This window comes from Bidens hawaiensis, unplaced genomic scaffold, assembly GCF_021521415.1.
Source record: "Bidens hawaiensis isolate Kalapana, Puna unplaced genomic scaffold, B.hawaiensis_p1.1 tig00007983_1, whole genome shotgun sequence".
NCBI classification, from domain to species: domain Eukaryota; kingdom Viridiplantae; phylum Streptophyta; class Magnoliopsida; order Asterales; family Asteraceae; genus Bidens; species Bidens hawaiensis.
This window is the reverse complement of record NW_027491557.1, coordinates 303,431-320,350: the sequence shown is the minus strand read 5'-3', so window position 1 is coordinate 320,350 and position 16,920 is coordinate 303,431. Positions and strand designations below refer to the sequence as shown.

Below are 16,920 nucleotides of genomic sequence, written 5' to 3'. Positions count from 1 at the left end.
GAGCACTCCCCGCCCTTCACGCCCTCAACTACCAGGAGGCGGAGTGGTTCGCCAAGATCTCCCGGGTCCAGACTCCGGTATACCGCTTTGCGGAGTCTGGGATGGTGATGCTTGGGATGAGCCGGGTGTGGAAGGAGGCGTCACAGGTTCCCATCGTCCTCGAATACGGTTTGAACTCTGTCCCTTACGGTATGCTCTGTCTTCATTGTTTATATAGGTTTGTCTTCTAACTGTTTTTCTTTTATTTCAGAGGGGAACGACTTGCAGTCGCTCCTGCATCCGCGGGAGGCTGATAGTCCCGCTCGGATGGGTACTCGTGCTCTAGATGAGAACGAGTTGCCCATCCTTGAACAGACGGTGGATCGGTTCGTGGAGGTCTACCCGCCAGGCCACGAGATCCTGAGCGCCAGGCGGCCAGGTAAGGAGTTATTCAACCCTCGACCCCTCAATGCTGAAACCTCTGCTGGAATTCCTCTAATCTTGTGTTCTGATGAGGAATCCGCAGATGGTCCTCCGTTGGTGCGGAAGAAGAAGGCTGCCGGCGGGAAGGGGAAGGCGAAGGTTGCCTCCACTGCCGATCCGGTGCCTCGGTCTGATTCAGAGACTGACAGTGAGGAGGTGGCGGGGAACCCTGGTGGTGATAAGACCACTGCTCCGGAGGCTGAGACGACCGTCCCCTCCGAGCAGCCCAGGACAACGACGGTGAGCGGCGTGAAGAGGCCGGCTCCATCGGGTTCGTCCCCGCCTGTTCGCACTTTTAGGCTCAAGAAAACCCGTAAGTACAAACTTCTTTTTAACTTCATATCTTTCCGCCATTATACTTATATCTTCTTTGTGCAGGCGTGGATGCTATCGCATTCCAGGGTGGAGCAGGGAGGAGCACCTCCGGACCCATGACAGTAGGTTTGGTCAACCTACCTGAGGAGATGACCCAGGCGGCTGCGCGTGCTTCAGTTGGTTCAGTTGCTCACCCAGTTGAGCCAACTGTTCCAACTGCGATGACATCTCCGCCGGCTGTCAGTGCCATATTTACTGAATCTGTTACTGAGCCGGCGGTGACTATTCCTGCGGGTACTTCCGCAGCGGCGACCACGGTTGTGAGTTCACCTCCGGTGAGTTCACCTCCTTTGGTTTCTACCGCGGCGGCTTCCATGCCTCCTCCGACTTCGGCAGCTATGGCCGATCCTCCAGGTATGCTTGGGGCTTCTCGCCAACCTCTGCCTCCTTCCCATCTGCCTGACTTCTTGGATGGATTTCCCTTGGGTTCAGGTGATGGCTTTGGCGGCTATCGGCCTGTTGTCGACCCTACAGGTGCGTAGGGTTCTTTTGGCCTTTTTTTTTATATATATATATATCATCTTTTCCTAACTGCTTTTTGTTTTTTGCAGTGTCGGATTCCAATGAAGTGTATGTTTCACGCTAGAACATCCGCCGAGGAACAACCCTTCGCACGCCTGTGGAGTGCGTGGAGTGGGCTCGTCACGCAGCTCCCAGTGGTGCGTTGGGGGAAGCAATGGCTAGCTACCAGGAGGGTAGGCTAACCAATGAGCTGCGGATTCTCCTGGCCCGGATGCAGCCGCGCGTCGAGCTGCTTTGTCGTGAAAACGACAAGTTAAAAGCAGCTCGCATCCAAGAAGTAGCTCAGGCGCGGGCTGTCCGGGAGGAGAATAGGAGGCTTACCGCAGTGGCTGCGGAAAAGGAGAAGGCCTTCAAGGCCCTCGAGGTTGAAGTTCAGGCCCGGCTCGAGGCCCGTTCCAAGGCTGCCCAAGCTGTTAACGAACAGCTTCGGCTGGCTAAGGAAACTGCACGGAACGCAACCGAGAGGGCCACCAAGGCTGAAGCTGTTGCTGAGCCTTTACGCCTTGAGAATGAGGAACTTAAAGCCAAACTATAGGCGCTCCAACTAGCTCATGATGCCTTGGCGATGGAAGACGCCAAGAAGCTCCAAGAGATCTTGGACCAGAGGGGGGTGCTTGACCATACTGAGCGGAAGCTAAAGGGCGTTGAAGAGGCTGCGGCTAAAGAAGTGTTGCTTGCCAACCTTAAAAAAAGTGAAGCAGAACGCGCCCATAACCAAGCTCAAGCTGCCCTCCAGGAAGCTCTGGTTACCAAGGAATGGCTTCTTCGAGAAGCGTTGTCTCAGGTAAGCTTAGCTTCATAATGTCTTCACGCTTTTCTTTGTAAATAGAAAAGGTTTTGATACTTGTTTATTTTTTTTGTAGGTTGTGCATCGAGTCTTCACGGACACATCATACGACGATGCCATGAGCGCAGCCCTCAACGCTTCTCATGAGGATGGGGAAAAGGCCGGCTTCCTGCTTGGTCTAGGGTTCGTTGAGAAAGGCATCCCGCCTTCCAACTTCCCTTTGTATGATGTGGATACTGAAGCTGTTTATGACCAAGCAGTGAATCAGTATGCCGCCTTCCCGCATCCGGTGGTGGAGAAGGTGAACGAAGTTGCTGCTGATGATGATGGGCTAGCTATCCTTAAAGCTTTCCTTGAACCGCCACACTCTACTGATGGTGCTGGTCCAAGTGAAAGTGGTCTTGAAGCTTGATCCTGAAGATCCCTTCCCACTGTTAGGATAGGTTTAGCTTGTATAGATTTATATTCTTGTAGGCGGGTAGTTACCCGGCCATTCTTGTAATGAATATTATGAAATATAAATCTTTGTGCGGGTAAGACCGCTACTTTCACTGGATGACTTGCTTTATAAACGTTATATGACTTGCTCATGCATACTTTAGTTTAAATTAGCAATTTTCCAAGTGTTTAGAATAAGTTAACCTTTGAACGTGGTAGATAATAGGTTGAAGTTTTGCTTCCTCCTTCGTGATTGTGCGGGTAGGACCGTCACTTGCACTTAGTAGGATGGCTAAACTTTACCAATATCTGACCTGCGTGGAGGTTTTCCTCATCTTTCTAGAAATTTTTTAAGTGTTTAGAATAAGTTAACCTTTGAACGTGGTAGATAATAGGTTGAAGTTTTGCTTCCTCTTTCGTGATTGTGCGGGTAGGACCGTCACTTGCACTTAGTAGGATGGCTAAACTTTACCTACATCTAACCTGCGTGGAGGTTTTCCTCATCTTTCTAGAAATTTTCTAAGTGTTTAGAATAAGTTAACCTTTGAACGTGGTAGATAATAGGTTGAAGTTTTGCTTCCTCTTTCGTGATTGTGCGGGTAGGACCGTCACTTGCACTTAGTAGGATGGCTAAACTTTACCTACATCTAACCTGTGTGGAGGTTTTCCTCATCTTTCTAGAAATTTTCTAAGTGTTTAGAATAAGTTAACCTTTGAACGTGGTAGATAATAGGTTGAAGTTTTGCTTCCTCTTTCGTGATTGTGCGAGTAGGACCGTCACTTGCACTTAGTAGGATGGCTAAACTTTACCTACATCTAACCTGCGTGGAGGTTTTCCTCATCCTTCTGTTAGAAATTTTCTAAAGTATTTTGAATAAGTTAACCGTTCGACACGCGGTTGTCAATAGGTTCGGTTTCCTCTCATGATTTGTGCGGTTGGGACCGGCACTTTCATTTAGTTGGATGACCAAAGTTTACCGATGACTGACCTGCGTGAAGGTTTGCCGTTTTTTTGGGTTTATGCTGGTTTTACCGCCTTCCCCACGCAACGACTTTCCACGTAATTATGCGGTGAATACCGACATATCAGTGTTGAATAAATTAACCGTTCGACGCGCGGTTGTTAATAGGTTAGTGTTCAGTTTACTCTATCATGATTCGTGCGGATAGACCGGCACTTTCATTTAGTGGGATGACTGAACTTTACCTTTAACTGACCTGCGTGAAGGTTTGCCGTTTTTTGGGTTTATGCGGGTTTTGCCGCCTTCCCCACGCAACGACTTTCCACGTAATTATGCGGTGAAAACCGGCATCAGTGTTGAATAAATTAACCGTACGATGCGCGGTTGTTAATAGGTTAGTGTTCAGTTTCCTCTACCATGATTCGTGCGGATAGACCGGCACTTTCATTTAGTGGGATGACTGAACTTTACCTTTAACTGACCTGCGTGAATGTTTGCCGTTTTTTGGGTTTATGCGGGTTTTGCCGCCTTCCCCACGCAACGACTTCTTTCACACTTATGTATGCGGTGAAGACCGGCATATCCGTGTGGAAAGTTCATAAGTATAAATGTAAAATCATCAGCGTCGATGTTCTAAGGAGAATTATTTCCATTAGAAGTGGCTCTGGGCCTTTTCTTTACAAATTTGGAATTGATCTACATGCAAACTGTGTAATTGAGCTCCCTTCCATGTTGTTGGGATGGGAGTGCCATCGAGCCGATATGCACCTGGTTCGGGGTCTCGTTGTTTACGCAGTATGTAGTCTCCGGCATTGAAGCTGCAATTTTATTCGTGTTTTTCCCCAGCTGGGGTTCTACACGCATCAGCCTGCTCAGCGTTCGTTACGCCACGAGGTGTGCGAGCGTCCCATCTCTGACAAATGCTTCGACGATGTCCTTTACGTGTGTGCATTCTTCAGTGTTGTGGCCTTTTGTCCTGTGAAAGTCACAGTATTTGCTCCGATCAGCATTGTGACGATGTCGGATTATTGGAGCCTTTGGCCATGGGAGCTCCTCAGTGGCGAATATCTCGGTGACACTTTTGGTGAGTGGCGTCCATCTGGAGTTCTGGTTCGACTGTACGTTATCCCTTCCGCCTAACCGATGTTGCAAGCCGGATGAGGTGTCAAAGTTTACCCTTGACTGCCAAATGCCTAGCTTCCGCTTTTTGTTTAGTCGGGCGGTAAGGACGTTGTCTTCTCTTGTTTTCTGGGTGTAGAGGTTTGTGCTCTGGGGGAGATCTCTACCCAGTTGCTTCTCCGTTTCCGCAAAGCGTTTAGCTGCTGTCATGATGGCATCCCATGTGTATGGCATGCCATCTTTACCCGTTAAGGTGCGGATGAGCTCTGGGTCGTTCGCGCCCAGGATGAAAGTAGCGCGAACAAGATCTTCGCTAATATTACCCAGACTTAGCTTCTTTGAGTTGAAGCGAGTGATGAAGTCTGGCAAAGATTCATCTTCCTCTCGAATGCATTTGAGGATTGTCCATTGCTCTTCGGTATACTTTCTTTGTTGGCTGAAGTGTTGGCTAAATTTCTGCTGGAAGTCTTCCCAATCGTAGATGTGGTGGACCGGTAGACTATCGAACCACGCTCTAGCTGCCTCAACAAGCGTCATTTGGAACATGTAACACCACGTAGGTTCCGTCCAACTACTGACGGTTGCCCCCGCTATGAACCTGTTCAAATCATCGTCTGGATCAGATATACCATCGTAAGTGCCGATGTTGGACATCTGTTTGGCACTTTTCGGGACGATTGCTTCCGCAATGTCCCTTGCAAATTTGGACGTTCCCGCCTTTGCAGCAGTTGGTGTAAATGTTTTGGAGAAGTCACGTGGGTTTCCACCTGCGTTTTTTGGTTTGAAGGTTTCTCCAAAACACCTTCTCGGTTGGGAGTCCGTTTCCTTACGCTTCCCTTTCGCCCTATGACGAGGGTTTGCGTCACTATCGGATTCCTCCGAATCATTGTCCCAGTACTCTCCGAATTCCTCAGGCTGTTGGAGTGAACGTAAGCGTTCATCCAACTTAGCTTGGAATTCTTTTTGACGTGCTTCCGCCCACGCTTTAACTTCATCGAGTGTTTGGCGGGGGAGCCTCGTTCGTTGTCTCTCTAACTGGGTATCGGTAAATCCTAGTGAGCGATTATTTACTGCACTTGCCCCAGCTTGGGTAACCGGGGTAGTGTTCGTAAAAACTGTGTAGTCGCCGGTATTCCCCTTAGTAGCTGGGGTTGTGGTTACCGGAGTTTCTTTAACTATCTTTCCAGAAGTTTGAAAAAACTGAAAAGAAATGAAGTTCTAGCTTTTATGCACGGATGGCGCCAATGAAGAAACACTAATCGACCCCGGGCAGATTACGGATAATCTGGGGGTTAAATAGATGTTTCCCACGAGGGGTTAGACCCGGCAAAGATGGTTCTTCTGAGAACATGCAAAACAGATACCGTGAGCTCGTCACTGAGAAGGGGGGGGGTACCTCCTTGTGACCACCCTCCGGCGTGAGAATCAGACTAGATTGCTCTTGAATATAAGTGTATATTAAGAGATTGCTAGAGCAGATATCAGGTATAAGATGTAAGATACAAGATAAGATGAGATGATCATACCATTTGGGGTATTTATAGCCGAAGGTAGGTTTCCAAGAGGGTATAGCCGGTTGAATAGTATTCCTGTTCAACCAACTGTGGCCTACGCACGTGCCATGCTGGTAGTTGGTGGGTAGGCAGCGGCTGACAGTGACCAGGTCTGCTGTGTACTATTCCTTTTCCACCAACTGCAGGCTATGCACGTGGTATGACAGGAGTTGGTGAGTAGGTAGCGGCTAATAGTGACATACAGTACAAGAGCATGCTGCTCGCCATACTGTTGTCAATGGGCTGTCGTATCTCTGGTCAGATCTTTTGCCCATACCTCGTCAGGTACAGTACAAAAGATCTTCCAGTATCGTACGGACTGGCTCATTTGGGCGGGAGTATTCCCCCTCCCGCCTTTGTGCGGGATTGTTCCCGGCTTTGCTCATTCCTTCAGGTGACTACTGAATTATTGAGAGCTAAGTGCCTTGTGCGTGTAGCCTTGCTGCGTGGGTGGCCTTCCCTGATGGCTTGTATCCGCAGCTGCGGGAACAGGCGGAGTACTTCACCATTGGGAGGCATTTCCTGTGGGAACAGCTTGCGTACTGCGCGTAAGGACGTCACGTCTCTGAGCATGGTGGGTCCTGCGGATCCAGTTGGTTTCTGCTCAGACGTCTCTCTTCAAGGTGAGTCCTGTGGGTCCAACTGGGCTCTGCTGGGACCTACCTCTTCACATCTATAAGTAATTCCTATAGTTTGCAATCTCTCTTGCAGCCATGGACACTAGAGGTGATAATTTCTCAGTGAAGGTGACTGAGAATGAAGTGGTGCATGCAGAAGAGCCATGGGATGACCACTGGTTACCCTTTACAAACTTTGATTTGCTTGTGCCACCTTTTCAAACCAGCACAATCATGTTCTACAAGAAACCATCTCATGGGATCACTTTCCCAACCATTATAAACAGCCTAAAAGCTTCTCTTTCTCGAGTCCTCGCGCTCTACTCTCCCCTTGCGGGCGAGGTAGCGTGGAATGAAGCGGCTGGAGAGAATCAAATTCATTGCAACAACGGAGGTGTTTACTTCATTGAAGCGGTTGCTAACGTAGTGCTCAAGGAACTTAATCTACACAAACCAGATGAGTGCATAGAGGGCAAACTATTGCCCAAGAAACTACTACACGGGGTTCTTGCGGTCCAGGTAGAAACTACTACACAAGGTTCTTGTTTGTCAGTGGCTAGTCTTTGCTACTCTGTCTTGTTGAACATAATACCGTCTTCAAAAAATATGTGTGTGTATATATATGTGTGTGTATTGTAAGGCCCTGAGCCCGGGTGTCCTACTTTGGCGTTTGATTTACTTATATACACAGTTCTGAATATCAGAGTGAATTAAAACATGCGCAGAATAGTAAAAACTTCAACCATTTGTTACAAAAGTCTAAAATCCTTTCAAATAATATTACACGCTGTCTTTCAAATTCAAAATATAAAACATCACAAGACTATCTCTTCTTCCGATGCCAGTCTCTATTCTTCGATGCCATGTGTCACTCCTCAAGCTAATTGTTTCATTCTACTCAGCTGCATGCATATTAAAAGTCAGCTACGCTGAGTGAGTTCTAGTTTAACAAGTCACAGATTACTCTTACACATTTATCTTACCTTTACCCTGCACTTGCTTTCTCACTTCACACATATACCATGTTTTACTCTTTCATATACATGTATTTACTCTTACACATTCGCACATCATCATACAATTATTCATACAGTCTTGCACAGATATTATAAGGGTCTGTCGCCCTAACTCTTGCACATATATTATAAGGGTTTACCGCCCTAACTCTTGCACAGATATTATAAGGGTGCGGCCCTAACTCTTGCATCGATATCATAGAGTTGGCCACTCTATTCTTGCTCAGGTATTAGAAGGGTCTGCCACCCTGACTCTTACATTATACTCTTACTTAGCTCTTACAATCACATATTTAAGCACTTTAAATACACATGACAAATTCTTACAAACATTCTTTCATTCTTTGCAATGGTTATTCACACTCATCACACACACACACACATACACACACACACACACACATCTAGTCTTACAAGTATGCACACAGCCCCGAAAACATTCAAAGAGAAGTGGCTAGAACTCACCTGAATCCGGTTTCTTTCTTAGTTAACTGTAATACCCCTCCTTAGTTGTGCACGCCTAACTGTGTAACAATTATAAGTATCAATTCACTAGGTCTAACTATCTCATACCTCTAGGTTAGTGAAACTCTCAACTTATAACGGGGGTCCGGGGGCAGCGACCTTGATAGCAGGGTCTAGGGGCAGCAGCCCCTAGAAGGGTCTAAGGGAAAAAGCCCCTGGCTGGGGTCGAGCTGCCAGGTCAGCTTGGAAAAATTTTATTTTCATTAATAAGGCTTCATTAAAAATTGATCACAAAACTGACTTTCCATGATTTTGAGCTAAGTCCAAACGAGTCGAATTTCAGACTAATCGAGTCGAGTTTCAAATAATCGAGTCGAGCTTCATACTAATCGAACTTCACACCAATCGAGTCGAGTTCAAAATAATTGAATCGACTTTCAAAGTAATCGAATCGAGTTCACAATTCGATTCGATTCGTTCTATTCGATTCGATTACTTCCATTTGATTCGATTACTTTCATTCGATTCGATTACTCTCTAAACGTATCGAGTTTCTTAGAACTCGATTCAAATATGGTTTTTTATGTCTTTCCATTCTAATCACTTCCTTACATCCCGTTATGTCCGTTTTACTGATAAAACAAGTTCTGGGTCGCAACAACTTCATTTTCCTCAATTTAACACTGTCCGAACGTCAGTTGTTCATCCCGTTACGCTCCACAACTTGTTTACTACCAAGTTTATGTTTTTCTTACATCATGAGGTCCTATTTGCCTTAGTATCAGATCTTAAAACAAACCGACATAAAAAACCTAACCTTTCTACTAAAAACGTACCTTGCAAGTTCCATTTGGTTTGGATCTGGACCTACATGTGTATCTAGACGTTTTTCTTGTTGTTTGATGATGCTTGAACATGAGATTTCCTTGGTTTCTCTTCGATCTTGAATTTGGATGAGAGGAAGGAGTCTTTGTGTGTGCTTTTGAGTGTGTGTATGGAGCCAGAAAGTGATAGAATGAGAATGTTAAGGTTTTAGGAGAGTTTAAGGAGTTTAAATACTCCAAGCCCATGGACCTTAGGCACGTAACATTTCCAAATCCATGCATTATTTCTAAGCCTACCACTCAATCCCATTATTATTTAACATACTTAAATAGCAACATACATTTTAAATAATAAAACTTTTTTATTTATTATTTTGAAAATGCGGATGTTAAACACACGCGCGCACACACACATATATATATACACATACATACAGGGTGGAGTTATAATAAGAAGTGGGGTGTGTCTAAAAAGTGTAGGAAGTAATCTAGTGCGTTAGATTTGATGATCTGATGGTCTAGATGAAAATTGTGTTTTTTAGGCGGTGCGTTTTATTTTAATACTTGTTTTATAACACTCCAGGGACGTATTTGTCCAGTGTGTTATAATTTTTAAACACAAGACCAAGAACATCAAGAACAATAACACACTATGTTGAACAAAAACACAATAAACATCATACTAATGCATCAATTTTAAACACTCCACGACACATTATTCCTCTTTGGCATTTCATCAAACAGTTGGCGTGCAACACACTATGTTGAACATGATGAACAAAAATACAATAAACATCATACTAATACATCAACTTTAAACACTCCACGAAACGTTATTCCTCTTTGGCATTTCATCAAACATTTGGCATGCAACCTCCACCGCTAGGGTTTTCCAGCTCCCTCGTGAGCTAGGTCACAAGTTCGACGGCCAAAACAATCTCGAATGGCTCCTCCGTTAAGCGGAACCGTCGATTATCGCCACCACAGGCACCACTCCGGCCACCGCCACCCAGCCACCAACCCGATCCGGCACTAACAACCTTTTTTGGCGACTCCGTGGTTTCCGGCGACTCCATGGTTTCCGACACCCCTACCTTCATTCACCCCATGTAACCGGCGCCCCCACCTTTTTCGGCGACTCTATGGTTTCTGGTGCCCCTACCTCCGTTCACCCTATGACGACCAGCCACCGCTACCAACCATGTCAACCACCTCCACCCAGCCACCAACCCAATTCGGCACCAACAACCTTGCCACCGCTACCAAACCCTTCAAGCCAATCAACTCATAAATCAATAAGTAAGTTGCAGATCTTGAAAAACACTTCACGGAGACATTTCGTCCAACACTTGGTGGGCAACCGTAATTGAAGATGAAAAATAAAGAAATGGGTACATGGGTATTTAGAATCTTGTCGGATATATAAGCCAGGTTTTGTAGAAATGGTGTAATAAGGAATTTTATTAAGTGTATTATAAATTACCAATAATAAGAGAAAACAATATGGATGATCCTACCCTTATCTGCTTTAGTCCATCCAAAGGTCCAGATCATTTCCTACACTTCTTAGGAAATGCTCACTTCTTATTATAACCTTACTCTATACATACATATATATTACTTAAGGATTAAAGCTGATATTAATCATGTTTTTGAATTTAATGACAGTGGATTCAAAGCTCAATATTAACGTAGTATATAACGTGAAAAGTAACCAAACCTTATTTATATTTTTCCCCCAAAGTTAGAACAATATTACCCGACATAATCACATAAATATTGATTTTATTTGACGTATACCTGCCTATTTTAATAAGGTAAAATAGCTGGGGACTCATGTCACTTGAAGATTCATTCTTATCCAGAATTTCCCGCTCAAACTATCTTTTCATTTTTAATAAAAACTTATTTATGTCAGTGTAATCAAAGCATATCAATACAACATTTAATCAAATAACTAGTTACTTAAATTATAGAGATTAAAAATATGTGGATATTTATGTTAGTATAATAAAAATATTTATATATTTAATGAAATCATATCTACCTTTTTTTATTAAATCAATTTATAATCACTTTTTTGTGTAGGAGATGAATGTGGTAAAATTAATAAACAGTATTTGTAGGTCTAAGAAGATAAAAACATTTCAAGTATGTAATACAAAAGTGTGTTTTAGTCATGCTAATATATATGATGTTCTCTTTTTATGTCATTTATAATGAAACATTTTATCATCTTTTGTTAGAATTCGCTATTCCATTAAAAAAATATAATTACAACTTATAAAATCACTAGATGCATCTTTTTTGTGATTATGAAGAAATTGTGTAAGGATGCACCTGGAATATTCGTATGAATATTCCATTAGAAAATATAATTTGAAGATGCTAAACAATTTAATTTGATAAAATATAGGTTTTTAATTTAATCATTTGATAGTTTAATTGTATTTTTTTAGCTTCTCGTGCATCACATGTGTCCTAAAGCTAGTTAACAAATATGTAAAGGTAAATGGCAAAAAAATATTGATAAATTGTTGTCTTAAAAGCATTCACATCCCTTCCCTGATCTTCAAACCTAAAATTGCATTAAAATACTACGTTTTCTATTATGTAAAAAATATTTGGGACTAGTTAGGCCGTTCGGGTCGGGTCAAATAAGCATATAATTTTTTTTTGTTCGGTTCGGGTGTTCCAACCGGATGGAATCGGGCCAAGTCATATAAAATACGATAATAAAACAAAATATCACATAACCATAAAAAGTACGTGAAAAGTCATTAGAAATGCATAATTAGAATACAATATATCTCAAGTTGTTATGTTTAAGTTTTATTATTCAAAATTTAACTATAACATCATCTGTTTTGACATTCCTAAGCAAGTCTTTCTCAACTAAATAAATATAAGTATCGTTTAAATTATCATCATGCATCCAATTACGTAAATCAAACCTCATGTACTCAATTTTATAACTCATGTTGTATTATTACTGGTTTATATTTTAATTGTTTTTACTTTCACAACATATCTATGATTTATATATGAACCTTGATCTAAGCTAGTTGATGTTATTTCATGGCACTTGCTTCTTTGTAGAGTTAGGATGTTCATTTTGAATGCAATGCTTGAGTTTGTTGATTAAGGGTTGTGTTCAAACAAGAAGTTTGATTTTTCTAGAAACGCTAGGAAGAAGGGCATTTTGATTCTTCACTTTCATCTCAAAAACCCACTTACATCTTCACGTACCTCCTACAACCATCACCATTCCACCATCCACTACTGCATCGCCCACCGCCACCCCCTTGTCGGAAAATCGCCAGAAATGGTTGCCGGAAAAAGATTAATGGAAAACGGTCGTCGGAAAAACGGTCACCGTCTCCATCAATTATGTTTTTCAATATTGAGAACACTATGAAAAAACACAATGAAAAACACAATTGTATAACAGAATTTGATAAAACACAATTGTAAAAAAAACCCACTAATATATTTTTTTAATTTTTATATAACAATATGATACTTATATTAAAGATAAAAAATAGCTCGTTTTTATGGTGTTTGTTTTATACAACAATATGGTACTCATATTAAAGATAAAAAATAGCTCGTTTTTATGGTGTTTGTTTTTTAAATGTCTTAAAAAAAAGTTATGTACGCTTTAAGATGATCGATGAGAGAATTGACATGCGATTTGCATTTAGAAAGATAAAATCAACAAATGTGTTATTCTTTTTATACCGCTCTTCTTATTTCACACTTGATTTTTCTCCCTAAACTAATCTCAACATTCTATGTCCAAAATCAGTATACTAGAACCTTTCTTATGCTTTCTACAAAAATCATACTTCATATTATAACCTAACCCTGCAAATTATTATGACAAAAGATGATTCATTTAGTGTATTCGAAAATGTATATGGTATAAATAAACAAGTAACATTATAACTTACATAGTTTTGATCATTATCAAAACAAATGATTAATTCTAAGTTAAAGTTTTAACATTGTTATCCAAAAGAAAAACTAATTTAAATCTCAACGACTAAAATAGAATGAAATAATTTGATGTTTTTTGATAATATTATCCTTGGGGTGATGTGTGTCTCAGTATGAATCTATAATCAAATTAGATCCTAGTCGTGCAAAAGAAATCAAGATGTTTTTATCTAAGGTCAAAAATTGGTCCGTTTGGTTATGTGCGTGTTTTCCTAAATTTTAAGAATCCAATATTACAATGGACTTGTATTTTCTTTTATTCAGACCGTCTTCTACCAATTTTCTATTATACTAAACAAATTGATTGCAATAGGAATCCCTTACACATATTTTTACAAAATACTTTCAAAATTAATTATGACGGTAGCCAGTTCTTGAGTCCGGTCCGATGGATGAATTATAAATTAGACCGTTTGACATTGTTTTGCTTGTCCTTTAATGACCTTCTCCTGACTCGCTATTATAATGAATGAATTGATTGCAATAAGATAACCCTTAATAAAATGCAGGTTACCAAGTTAAAATGTGATGGAATAGTGATAGGGGCCTTGTTTGATCATCGTATAGTAGATGGTTACTCAGCTGACATGTTTATTTTGTCATGGGCGGACATCACTCGATCTAACACGCCATCTATGATCCCCTATCTTGGGAGGTCATACTTAAAACCAAGGTACCCAACAACTTATTCACCATTAATAGACAATGTGTTTGCTCCATTTCTTCCGCCATCACATCCTGATAATGAACTAAGTAGACAAGATGATGAGTATCAATTTGTTAGTCGCTTATACTACATCGAGGGTGAGCAACTTCAAAGGTTACAACTATTGGCAAGTGAAAACGGGTCTAGGAGGTCTAAGCTAATGGCATTCGCCTCTTTCTTGTGGAAGAAAGTAGCATTGAGCATGGAAAAATCAGGTAAACAAAACAAAGCATGTAATATGGTTATTGCGGTAGATGGGAGAAGACGGTTGAGTGACAAAGAAGGAGAAGAGAAGGAAAAACTTATGGCATCACATTTTGGAAATGTTTTATCGATGCCATTTGGATCGAAAAAACCCAAGGTAATAAACTTACTTTACGTTAAATGCAAGCATTGATAATTAATAAAGAAAATTGACCACCAACAAATCATTAATTTAATAGCTTGAAAAGAATAAAATTAAAAAAAAAATCCTAAAAGTTTATTTATAAATCTTTGGTAGGTCAAATTCTAAAGAAAATTTATATATATATATATATTTGTAATTTATTGGTGAATAGCAACAAAAGAACATCGCTCGTAAGCTGTTGGTTACAGGTCTCTAATGCTTCCATCAATAAAATATTTAATTTAGCCACTCCCCTTTTCAAACTTAAAATGTAAAACCTTGAAATGATAGATATACGATGATTGTGAACCTGATTTAACGAATTTTTGACTAATTAGGAGTTGACTGAGATGTCATTGAGTGATATCGCTAAAGACGTTCATGAGTTCTTGCAGCCTGCCACTACGAAAGATCATTTCTTAGACATAATAGATTGGGTGGAAGAGCAAAAGCCAAAACCACTAATATCAAAGGCTTTCGTCAGTGAAGAGATCATGCCATTCATAGTGTCAGCGGGACAAAGATATGAGACCATGGATAAGATAGATTTCGGGTGGGGTAAGGCAACATTTGGCTCATGCCATCTCCCATCATCAAGGAAGGACTGGTTTGTGATGACAATGGGTAGTCCGACAAACAACACGGATTGGATTGTTTATATGCATATGCCATTGAAGAACATGAGCTTCATTGAGAAAGATGCTGGTCATGTGTTTAGACCGTTGACTGTTGATTACATCCAGATTTGATGCACTGTTGTTCACCTTCTGTTATATATCTCTGCATGGTTTATTGGTTTGTATTGAGTGATATTCTTATTTGTCTTTATAAAAACTTTTAATGTATATCTGTATCATGTTTTGAATGGTAAAAAATGTCATTTAATCGCTTTCCATGGTGAATACAGATTAAATGCTTACTAATCCATTTGTAATTATATGGAACTAGAAAGAAAGAAGTTTGAGTCATCTGTCCAAGGTCACTATGATCGTGAATATAAGGATTTTCAAGAAACAAATATAGACCATTTAGATTCAAAAGGCAGGAAAAGTAAAGTACTTGGTATGTCACCCAAGCAAATACTAGCTAGTGGCTTAGCATGGAGAAATGTGTTGACTACTAGGAGAAGACAGTTAACTGTTGAGGAAAACTTGTAGGCAGAAAGGCTTCTTTCTGGTGAAGCTAAAAGGGGACTCAAATTTGATCTAAGATCTATAGCTTCAAAGACAACTTCTTCAACCTTTGAACAACTCCAACCTAAGCCTAAAATCACAGAATGGAGTCACAAGAAATACCAACTCTATGTGACAATAAGATGGGATAATGGAGAAACAAGAGAGGTTCAACTGTATGATATTCTAATGGCTGATTAAGAAGTTTTGAAAGTGCCAATAAACCTTCCACTTGAGATGAAAGATGATGATACACTAGGAGCTAAAGCAATTCAAGGAGTTTGCTGCTAAAAGGTTGTCAGGATAAAACAAATGAGTCAAATAATAAATGATTTAGACATCATTATTCTAGGGAGGGATTGTTGAACCTTGCAAAGGACTGATGGCCAGAAACCAAACAACTGATAGTTCAAACATCAATTGTTCTTCACTATGGTTAAAAGCAAACTACTACTCTCAAAGTGTTGACAACAAATAAACTAATATAAAGATTGAAGAACTTAACAACTGTTGCATCAAACTACTAAACATAGAAAGAACTGAAGACAAAATCTTATGATCACACATCACTTGTTTTTAGAAGATCAGTAGTTAACATAGGATTTTATTGCAATTAGTAGCTTAGTATAGTTGATCAGTTGTTTTTAACAAAATTTGAAAGTTGTCGCTTTTACTTTTAGCTCATTAGTAGTTTCACATTTGTATAAAATAAAGAAGAAAATCTCTTCTTCATTAACACCTTTTACAAATCACACATTAACCTGATTACAGTACTTTTTGTACTAAAAATCAAGGAATGATGAGCTATTGATGATCTTTTGATTATGATTAATGTAAAATTGTTCTTCATATGAAACCATCAATAGCGTGTTAATTTCCGTTGCATTTAAATTTAATAAGATTGATTGAATCATAATTCAATATGAATTCAACTAATGTGTGATGCTAATCTGATATAAAAGATTAGATCAATTGTTTATTGTTTCATTGGTATGTATTAAGTGTTTGAGCTTAGCTGTCACACCCCCAAATTTCGACTAACGGAGTTCCGCGAGGCGTGTGACATATCAGGATCTAGCTCATTCCTTATACCAAACAACCAAATTAAAGTATTCATAACATTTATTTAAGTCTCATTCAAACTTGAGAAAACAAAATCCAAACCGACAATTTAAAAGTGTTGCGGAAGCGTTAAAGTAAGTGTTTTAAGATAAACAATAAACCATGTGTTTGAACACGCGCAACCCATCATGTATAAACAATGTAAAATAAAAGTTCATGCGACGAGTGTGACTCCTGACATATGCAATGCAACCCGCTCCTTAGCACACCTAGCAACCTAGGCAAGTATAAATACTCAAGGGTCAACACGAGATTGGTGAGTTCATAAGTTGTAGTAAAAAGTAATATATATAGTATAGATAGTATACGTAGCATCAGTTGTATATGTAGATTTAGCACTTTTCAAATATACCAGGGTAGCTAACCCATTTACAAGCTACTAGACGTTTGAAC

At 40.5% G+C, this 16,920-nt stretch overlaps 1 pseudogene; it reads left to right on the top strand.

Moving 5' to 3' along the window:
- The first annotated feature begins 6,931 nt into the window (after nucleotides 1-6,931).
- On the top strand, nucleotides 6,932-14,982 carry LOC143636482 (coniferyl alcohol acyltransferase pseudogene; annotated as a pseudogene).
- The last annotated feature ends 1,938 nt before the right edge of the window (nucleotides 14,983-16,920 follow it).